The sequence below is a fragment of the Amblyraja radiata genome, chromosome 9 (genome assembly GCF_010909765.2).
Source record: "Amblyraja radiata isolate CabotCenter1 chromosome 9, sAmbRad1.1.pri, whole genome shotgun sequence".
In the NCBI taxonomy this organism is placed as follows: Eukaryota; Metazoa; Chordata; class Chondrichthyes; order Rajiformes; family Rajidae; genus Amblyraja; species Amblyraja radiata.
Genome location: NC_045964.1, coordinates 12,452,918 through 12,462,598, shown reverse-complemented (window position 1 = coordinate 12,462,598; position 9,681 = coordinate 12,452,918). Strand labels below are relative to the sequence as shown.

The following is a 9,681-nucleotide window of genomic DNA, read 5'->3' as shown; positions in this document are numbered from 1 at the left end:
GTATTTCAGTAGTCCTGACTACAGAGAGATTTTCCACATTGGGTCTCACAAACTACAATAGTGTGGAAACTTTGAATCTGAAAATCACAGCTCAAGAACTCTGATAGCTCATAACATTAAAATAATGAAGTTTCAGTGTAAGGCATAGAAATAGAACCAAACCAATCTGATTTAACCAGTTTCTACTCACACAGCTGAGACTGTTTCCAGCCATCGATTGCCTTAAGGTGTTGGACCATTACAATCCAATATTCACTCCTGTTGTGTTCGATAAATCACCGGATTCAGGCAACACAGTTTGTATAACAGGGTATTTTATTACACTACAAAATAAGGCACAATAGACTCACGTAGCCGCGTATGCACTCGCAAAACCCAGATTGCACAGCATAGCGTGCCGCCAAGTAGTGACCTGTTGATTCCGTTAGCCCTGAGAGCCATATCTAACTCTCTCTTGAAAACATCCAGTGAATTATCCTCCACGGTCTTCTGTGGCAGAGAATTCCACAGATTCACTAATATTAGGGTGAAAATGTTTTTCCTCATCTCAGTCCTAAATGGCTGACCCCTTATTCTCAAACTGTGACCCTTGGTTCTGGACTCCCCCAACATCGTGAACCTTTTTCCGGCATCTAGCCTGTCCAATCCCTTATGAATTTTACATGTTCTATAAGAACCCCTCTTACCCTTTAAATTCCAATGAATATAAGTGCAGTTGATCCATTCTTTCATCATATGTCAGTCCCGCCATCCTGGGAATTAACCTGGTGAACCTACACTGCACTCCCTCAATAGCAAGAATGTCCTTCCTCAAATTAGGAGACCACTTACTGCAAAATGTATTTTCCGCACCAATCTTTAATCCTTCAGCTAGCGTGGCAGACACTGCCTGCTCCACCATGGGTACTGACCTCCCCATCATCAAAGTGATCTAAAGGAAACGCTGCCTCATAAAGGCAGCCAACATCATCACCGACCCTCATCACCCTGGCCATGGTCTCATGGTATTCCTAGGTACAGAAGATACAGGCATGAAAACCGTGACCACCCGGTTCAAGAACAGCTTCTTCCCAGCAAACATCAGGGTCTTTAACTGTACAACACCATTTTCAGCATCTTTGAACATCTGTGGACTGTGTCTTTGGTTACACTACGAACTTTACGATACTGAAGTGATCTGAAATTGATCTGTGTTTTTGATTTAGTATTATGGTTATTAATTTATCGAATTTCTCGATTGTTACATATTATCTGTGTGTATTGAGTTATGGGCTTGTTAAGCTATAATAAGGAAAAATGTAATTGTTCCATTGTCGATACTTATGACAATTAAACACACTTGACTTTCTTGACTTGACAATTACAGAGGCTCCACGAGGTTTTGCTTGATTTTGCTTACGGAATTATGGCTTTTCTCAAACCGTATTTAAATTTATACTTCCTGGTTTTGAGTCTTTTCTGGGTGAAATAGCTTATTCATATTTATTCCATCCAGGCCCAATCCTGATGACATAAACTTCAATTAAGTCTCACATCCAGCCTCCTCGGTTGCATAGGGGGAAGAAAAACAATAGTTTATCCAATCTTCTCTCATAGCCTCTATTTTCCAGTTCTGGTAACATCCGCACATGTCTCCTCTGCACTCGATTATGTGCATTCTTGTCCTTCCTATAATGGGGAGCAGAAAAAAATCAGAAAGTTATTCAATTTTCTCTCTCAGGAGAGATTAAAAGTGGATTGATGCCACATTGGCAATCAGCAAGAGTAACTAGCACCTTGTGGTCTGTGTGATTGAAGGGCAGTGACTACATTACGTATGCATACATCAGGTATGCAGAGGTATTATTTTTCTGAATTTTGTACTGTCATACCATGCAAGAATTTGAGGAGAGGAAGGCTAAATAACTCACGTTGTACCTCAACAGCAAAAGCTAGTTGTAGACATAATCTATGAATTCCCTAGCGTTTCTATATTTTATAAAAGACGGGGTCAGAGACAAAACTAATGACTGAAATTAATTTATGAATCAACACCTCAAATATTGTTACCATAGGTGTTTGGTCAAGAATATAAAGTTTCAATAACCTTTATGATATGCGGTAACGTGAGAGTTGTAAAATATATAATTGAATAGAATAAAAATACTAGGGAACTTGCGTAGAAATGAATCCCACTACACTTAAAGTCCATTATGTATCAACTCTCTTTCGCTTGCACTAGGTTTACTTTTCCCATTTAATTTCTCCTATCATCCGTTCTTTTGTTCTGCTTAAAACTTTGTATATCTCAAACCTTTTCAACAGGAAAAGGTGAGTAACTAGCACCTTGTGGTCAGTGTGATTGGAGGGGCAGTGACTAGACCCTTCTTCAGACTTCAAATTGAACCATTGACAATTTGGAGACAGTAGGAGGGGTACAGCTGTGCTGATCAAAATCATCAGTGTACCTGTAGAACCTCATCTCAGGGACTTGGATCATGTCACCAAAGTTTGCCGTCTGGATGGGAAATATTGTCGCGGCCATGGTGGAGTTTGGGGTAACTTAGGCAACAGCAGACCATGTCATGAGATGAGTTGAAGCATAAATTGCACGTTGCCAAACACATATAACTGGCTACTACAATGCATCATGAATGTCTCCTCCATGTCATATTTAAACTGTTTCCATTTTGAAGCATTATCACATTGAAATTTAAATTGGTCAAGGTATTTCAGTAGTCCCGACTGTCTACAGAGAGATTTTCCACATAGGGTCTCACAAACGACAATATTGTGGAACATTTGAATCTGAAAACCACACCTCAAGAACTCTGATAGCTCATAACTTTAAAGTAATGCATTTTCAGAGTAGGGCTTGAAATAAAACCAAACCAATCTGATTTAACCAGTTTCTACTCACACAGCTGAGTGTTTCCAGCCATCTATTGTCTCAAGTTGTGGGACCATTACAGGCCGATATTCACTCCTGTTGTGTTAGATAAATCACCGGATTCAGGCATCATAGTTTGTATAACAAGTTATTTTATTACACTACAAAATAAGGCACACTAGATTCATGTATGTGTGTACGGGAGTTTGCAAAACTCAGAGTGCACCGCAAAGCGCGCCGTGGGTTAGTGACCTGTTGTTGATCTCCTGGCACCGTTTATGACACGGTCCGAGGCTGGGGCTCTCTCCTGCTCTGGAAGGGTGCCAATTACAGTCCTTTATGGCCTTTCCCGTCCAATCAGTCCGCATCACACCCCCTCCCATTTGCAGCTAAAATGGAGTTGTCAGCTAAATTAGCAACACAGCATTCCGAACACTTACGAAAACAAGTAGATGCTTTCGAAGAATGTCCGGGAATGTCTGGACATCCTGAGCAAAACACTGCAAAAGCTGGGTGAACCACCCATGTCCCCTACCACAAGCAGTGCAGAAACAGCGTGCACATCAGACAGTGTGGCACGGCCTGATTGAACGTGACCTTTCGCTTGTCAGGCGAATGTGATAACCACTACAGTACGGAAACTAAACATTTTTAATTCTATTTGTCGGATCTGACAAATATATAGGAAAATGTTTAGTAAAATGAAATCAGTGGTCAGAAGAATGTCTTCTAGAGGGTGTTCTGATAATACAGATATGTTTGGGGTTCTAAACTTAATTTATACTGTAAATGGTGTGAGCCTTTTTTTGTTCTATCAGTCGGATCCCTGAACCTGTTCCCTTGCAACAACTTCTGACACAATTCACTCCTTAGCAATACTGAAACAATTTACCTGCCATATTTTTCACATGCCTGAATGTGTCACTTAATTTGAAGTCGATCAAAATATACTGAAGCAAAACTTCTTAATATGTGGTGCACTTTGCAGGAAAACTTTGTGATGGTTGATAAGAGAAACATTTCTAATGCAAGATTGTGCTGGTCAACAAAGAGCCACCCAGCCTAATCCCACCTTCCACCATTTGATGTGTAGGACTGCAGGTCACTGTTCTTTTAAATATAATTGGTGTTTCTGTCTCTACTATTCTTTCAGACAGGAAGATCTAGACTTCTGCCACTTACTGTGAGATTTATTTCCCTCACCAATCTTCAATCCTTCAGCTAGCGTGGTAGACACTGCCTACTCCACCACAAGTACTGACTACCCCACCATCAAAGGGATCTATAGGAGGCGCTGCCTCAGAAAGGCAGCCAAGATCATCAACGACCCACATCACCCTGGCCATGCTCTCATTTCATTCCTACCATCGGGAAGAGATACAGGCATGAAAACCGTCATGACCAAGTTCAAGATCTGCTTCTTCCCAGCAAACATCTGGCTCTTTACCTTAACATCACCCTTCTCAGCTTCTTTGAGCTTCTATGGATTGTGTCCTTGTTTACACTACGAACGTTACGATACGATAAGATAGAGTTTTATTTACCCCAGGAGGGAAATTGATCTGAAATTGATCTGTTTTTTGCATTAGTATTATGGTTATTAATTTATTGAATTTCTTGATTATTATATATTATCTGTGTGTATTTAGTTATGGGCCTGTGAAACTATTATAAGAAAAAATTCATTGTTCTATTGTTGATACATATGACAATTAAACACTCTTGACTTTCTTGACTCTTGACAATTACAGAGGCTCCATGAGTTATGAATAATTTTGCTTACGGAATTATGACTTTTCTCAAACTCTCCTGTATACTTTCAATGCATTTTTCATGTTGGTAATAATAATAATAATAAAAGCATGTTCCAAGTTATTTGTTAATGACTGAGTACATTGTATATTCCATTGGTTTATTTATGCGTAATATGAGGGTGATGATTCAATGCAATTAATGAATGAAAGTGTGTGTGTGTGCAGGCCAATTCGACACGGGTTACGATATTCTAGAAAACATTGTTTGTACTTCGGCTTACAGATAGTTCTCAAGAACAGAACATGTGCGCAACCTGGGGATTGCCTGTATTTAAATCTATACTTCCTGGGTTTTGAGTCTTTTCTTGGTGAAATAGGTTATTCCTGTTTATTCTGTCCAGGCCCCTCCTGATGATATAAACTTCAATTAAGTCTCACGTCCAGCCTCCTCTGCTGCATAGGGGGTAAAAACAATAGTTTATCCAATCTTTTCTCATAGCCACTATTTTCCAGTCCTGGTAACATCCTCATATATCCACTCTGTACCCGATTTTGTGAATTATTATCCTTCCTATCATGTCGAGCAGAGAAAAATCAGAAAGTTATTCCATTTTCTCAACTAGGAGAGATTGAAAGTGGATTGATGCCACAGTGGCAATCAAAAGGAAAAGGTGAGTAACTAGCACCTTGTGGTCAGTGTGATTGTGGGGCAGTGATTATATACATCAGGTTATCAAAGGAAGACACAAAAGGTTGGAGTAATTCAGCGGGTGAGGCAGCATCTCTGGAGAGAAGGAATGGGCGACAGTTCGGGTCGCGACCCTTCTTCGGACATCATATGAGAACTTTAGTTCAAAGATGCAGTTAGAAGTGGGCCTACCGCCAACTGATAAGGAGCTACAAGCTGGCCAGCCTCACAGGAAGACATTGATTGCAATTCTAACCCAAGCCACCAAACAGCCCACTTTGATGCTTAAGGGAGAATTTTCTATGAGTGAAATGGATATCTGTTGCATTCCCAAAGTATTCTCATTGGAAAACACTGGCCCGACACAAATTAGACCCACTAACACTGGGTCCTGTGAGGTGACTATTACACATAGATGTCTGACCCTTACATTGGAATCACCCAGGGATTATGGCTTTTAGAGAACAAGGAAACAATACTTTGACTTCATGCAGACATATCACTGAGTCTGGAGTGATAATGCAGAGGTATTATTTTTCTGAATTTTGTACTGTCATACCATGCAAGAATTTGAGGAGAGGAAGGCCAAATAACTCATGTTGTACCTCAATAGCTAAAGCTTGTTGTAGACATAATCTATGAATTCCCCAGTATTTCTATATTTTATAAAAGACGGGGTCAGGGACAAAACTAATAACTGAAATTAATTTATGAATAATGAATAAATGTAAATATTTTAACATCTTAAATATTGTTACCACAGGTGTTTGCTCAAGAATATAAAGATTCAATAATATTTATTGAAATGTGGTAAAATGAAAGTTGTAAAATATAACACTTAACAGAGTTAAAATGATAGGGAACACACGTAGAAATGAATCCCACTCCACTTAAAGTCAATTATGTATCAACTCTCTTTCTCTTGCATTGGGTTTGCTTTTGCCATTTAATTTCTCCTATCATCCGTTCTTTTGTTCTGCTTAAAACTTCTTGTATCTCAAACCTTTTCCAGTTCTGATGACAGGTCATCAATCTCAAACATTAGCTCTTTTCCTCGCACCATTAAATCTGCCTGGGCCGTTAGCTATATCCAGTGTTTTCAGACCTGGAAGTCTTCACTTGTTAAATGAAATAAACATTCTAGGACACTTGTTTTGGCTGGAATCAAAAGACCGGTTTGTCATGAAAGGTGCTTTTCTATTCATTTTCAGGAGATGAACGTCTCTGAAAAGGCCAGCTTTTGTACATGTCTTTTTCAATTGCTATGCTTCTTGAGTCATTTCTGAGCCTTGTTAACAGTCGGCGCAGTGTTGGGTCTGGTGTTACCTGCTGGGCAAACAATTGATGTTTGCACATGTCCATGCCTTGAATTACATGAATGAACTGAACAGATTTTATGATAATCTAATACTTTAATAATGAGCATTATTGATGTTAACTTCTCATTCCATTTTAATTTAAATCATTTTTATTTAGCAATTTATTAGTTTCTAGGTCTTGTCGTCAGATCACTGGTCCAGGCATCTGGACATCATCCAGCTCTACCCATGCTGCCATGCCTTCAATGAGAATTTGATGAGGAGCAGAGAAGTGGCTCCCAGCTGGAAAAGAAGACTATCCCCAAAATATGATGATCTGTGAGAAAGTTGGGAATGGTGATACACCATGAACCTTGGGCAGGTCCTGTAACTACAAAGACTCTGCAAAACACCAGTGGCAAACAAGTTTGTAAAATTATTTGGAAAGATTCATTGTTTGGGTGGGGCAGTGGCAGGGGGTGAGCTATTGGTGGATGTGCGATGGGTGAACAGACACAATGGAGCGGGGTAACGTAGGAGAGATTTGTAGAATGGAGAGCAGGAACCTCTACAGTCAAGAACATAAATACGAGGAGGCATCTTGTTGAGCATGGTGACATGCTGCTGATCATTAGCTTGTATGCTTTTGAGCATTGTGATTTTAATAATTAGAAAATTAGTGACAATATTATTCAATGTTATTAAAAGCGGAAAATATTAGAAACAACATATTTGATAGTTTTGATAACCTACACCAAAAACATGGCCTCCCACATAATAATTTCTTTAAATATCTTCAGGTCCGTCACTTAGCCATGAAAAAAAATCCTTCTTTTCCTGATCTCCCTCCTGTCACAGTGTTCGATAAACTCACTCTTATTTTTGCAAATGAAGGACTGATCTCTGTAGTATGTTCTCAACTGATGTCTTTCGGAGATCAAAACCTGAACAAAGTTAAAGCTAGGTGGGAGAACGACCTTGGTATAGATCTGTCTGAGAAATGCTGGACAGAAGCACTGAAAAGAGTCTATTCCTCATCATCATGTGCTAGATTGGGGCTCATACAATTTAAAGTTTTACACAGGGTTCATTTAAGCAAAGCCAGTCTTGCTGACATGTATCCGGGGACAGACGCTGGCTGTGACAGGTGCTCCTTCTCTCCAGCCAATCTAGCTCATGCATTCTGGTCTTGCCCCAAACTTGGTAACTACTGGGCAGTGGTTTTTAAAACCATCAGTGAAGTCCTTGGGATGACAGTGAGACCTTGCCCGCTTGTAACTGTATTTCGTGTAGCAGATAAAACCTTGGGTTTAAACACAACCCAGTCTGATATCATTACATTTACATCACTTTTGGCCCGTGGGAGAATCTTGCTGGTCCGGAAATCTACCACTCCTCCATCTGCTGCTGCTTGGCTGGAAGACGTGATTTTTTTTTTTAAGGCTACAAAAGATTAAATTCACATTGATAGTTTTGATAACCTACACCAAAAACATGGCCTCCCACATAATAATTTCTTTAAATATCTTCAGGTCCGTCACTTAGCCATGAAAAAAATTCTGTGAAAAAGTTTTATTTGAAAAGGGAACCCTTTTTATCATACTTTTAAGGTCTAAAAGAACTACCTATTGACTGAGGGCACGTGACAGTAAATGGGGAGCCGCCTTTATTCTATTTTGTTACTTTATTATTGTTAAAATGTGCATTTGATTTTGTGATATACTTGTATTGTGAAAACATTAGCTGCCAAGGGGTGTTTAGGGAGGGTGGGTTAGGGTTATTTTTTTAATTATTATTTATAAAAAACAAAATGGAGGGAAATGTAATGCCATACATCAGATGTACTGTGATCTTTTTTTCCTCCAATAAAAATAATTAAATAATAAAGAAACATTCAGCAGGCTGGGTCGTATCTATGGAGAGTGAAGCAGGATTAATAGTTCAGTCAGATATATATTACAAACCCAGAAACTAGTATTCCAAACCTATTAAATCTAATAACTCAATTTGGTTTGTTTTCGGGATATAGAATTAATTGGAATAAAAGCGATATCATGCCAATAACGGAACTCAATTTTCACACACTGCAACAATCCCCCTTTAAAATAGTCAAGGAAAATCTTAAATATTTAGGAATTTATGTAACTAAGACATATACTTCTTTATTTAAATTAAACTTCCCATCTTTACTGAATAAACTACATAAGAATATTCAGTATTGGAAAACCCTATTTCAATGTTTGGTAGAATTAATGCTATAAAAATGATCTTCTTACCGTACCTATTTCAATTAATCCCGATATATATATCCCAATTTTTTTTTTCAAAAAAGTCGATACCATTATTACAAGCTTTATTTGGGATTATAAGAATCATAGAATAAGCAAAAAACATCTATGTAAATCAAAGACAAAAGGAGGTTTAGCTTTACCAATTTTTTTGTTTTACTTTTGGGCAGTCCATATTAAAAATATGAATTTCTGGTTGGAAGAAATGGATCAGCAACCAGACTGGTTAAAGATGGAAAAGGAAGACTGCTTGCCTTTTGAAATTGGTTCGATTATGTTTGCTCCCACAAAATTGCACAAAAAAAACTATAGTGAAAACCCTATAATATATAGTGGTATACGAATTTGGAAACAATTAAAAAAGACTTTAAAATTGGATGATTTATCACTCTGTCTCCCCATTGTAAACAACCCTTTATTTAAACCCTCTATATTGGATAAAGGTTTTACACAATGGAAAAATTATGGAATTAAAAAGTTGGGACATCTATATAGGAAACGCACTTTTCTTTCATTTCAGGAGTTACAACAGATTTACGGACTACACTCAAATAACTTTTTCAGATATTTACAACTTAGAGATTACGTTAAATCTAATACACAAGATTACAGAACTAGGGAACCAGAAATCCTTGATGAATGTTTGAATAAACATCCTAATACAGAAAAATTAATAACATATTTATAATACCCTCTTAGATAGTGAGGCCCCATCAACGGAATTATAGACAAACATGGGAAAATGAATTAAGCCAACCTATAACGAAAGATGTTTTGGGACGAA

The 9,681-nt window shown here is 38.2% G+C and overlaps 1 long non-coding RNA gene across 1 annotated transcript in view; it reads right to left on the bottom strand.

The window, feature by feature from the left end:
- Positions 1-1,145: 1,145 nt before the first annotated feature.
- The window catches only part of LOC116976785, a 30,958-nt gene continuing 22,422 nt past the window's right edge, over positions 1,146-9,681 (bottom strand). Inside the window, exons 2-3 of the long non-coding RNA XR_004413052.1 lie at positions 2,900-2,965; positions 1,146-1,668 (exon numbers count right to left, since the gene is read on the bottom strand). This is a non-coding gene — a long non-coding RNA (uncharacterized LOC116976785). The remainder of the gene's footprint in view (positions 1,669-2,899; positions 2,966-9,681) is intronic.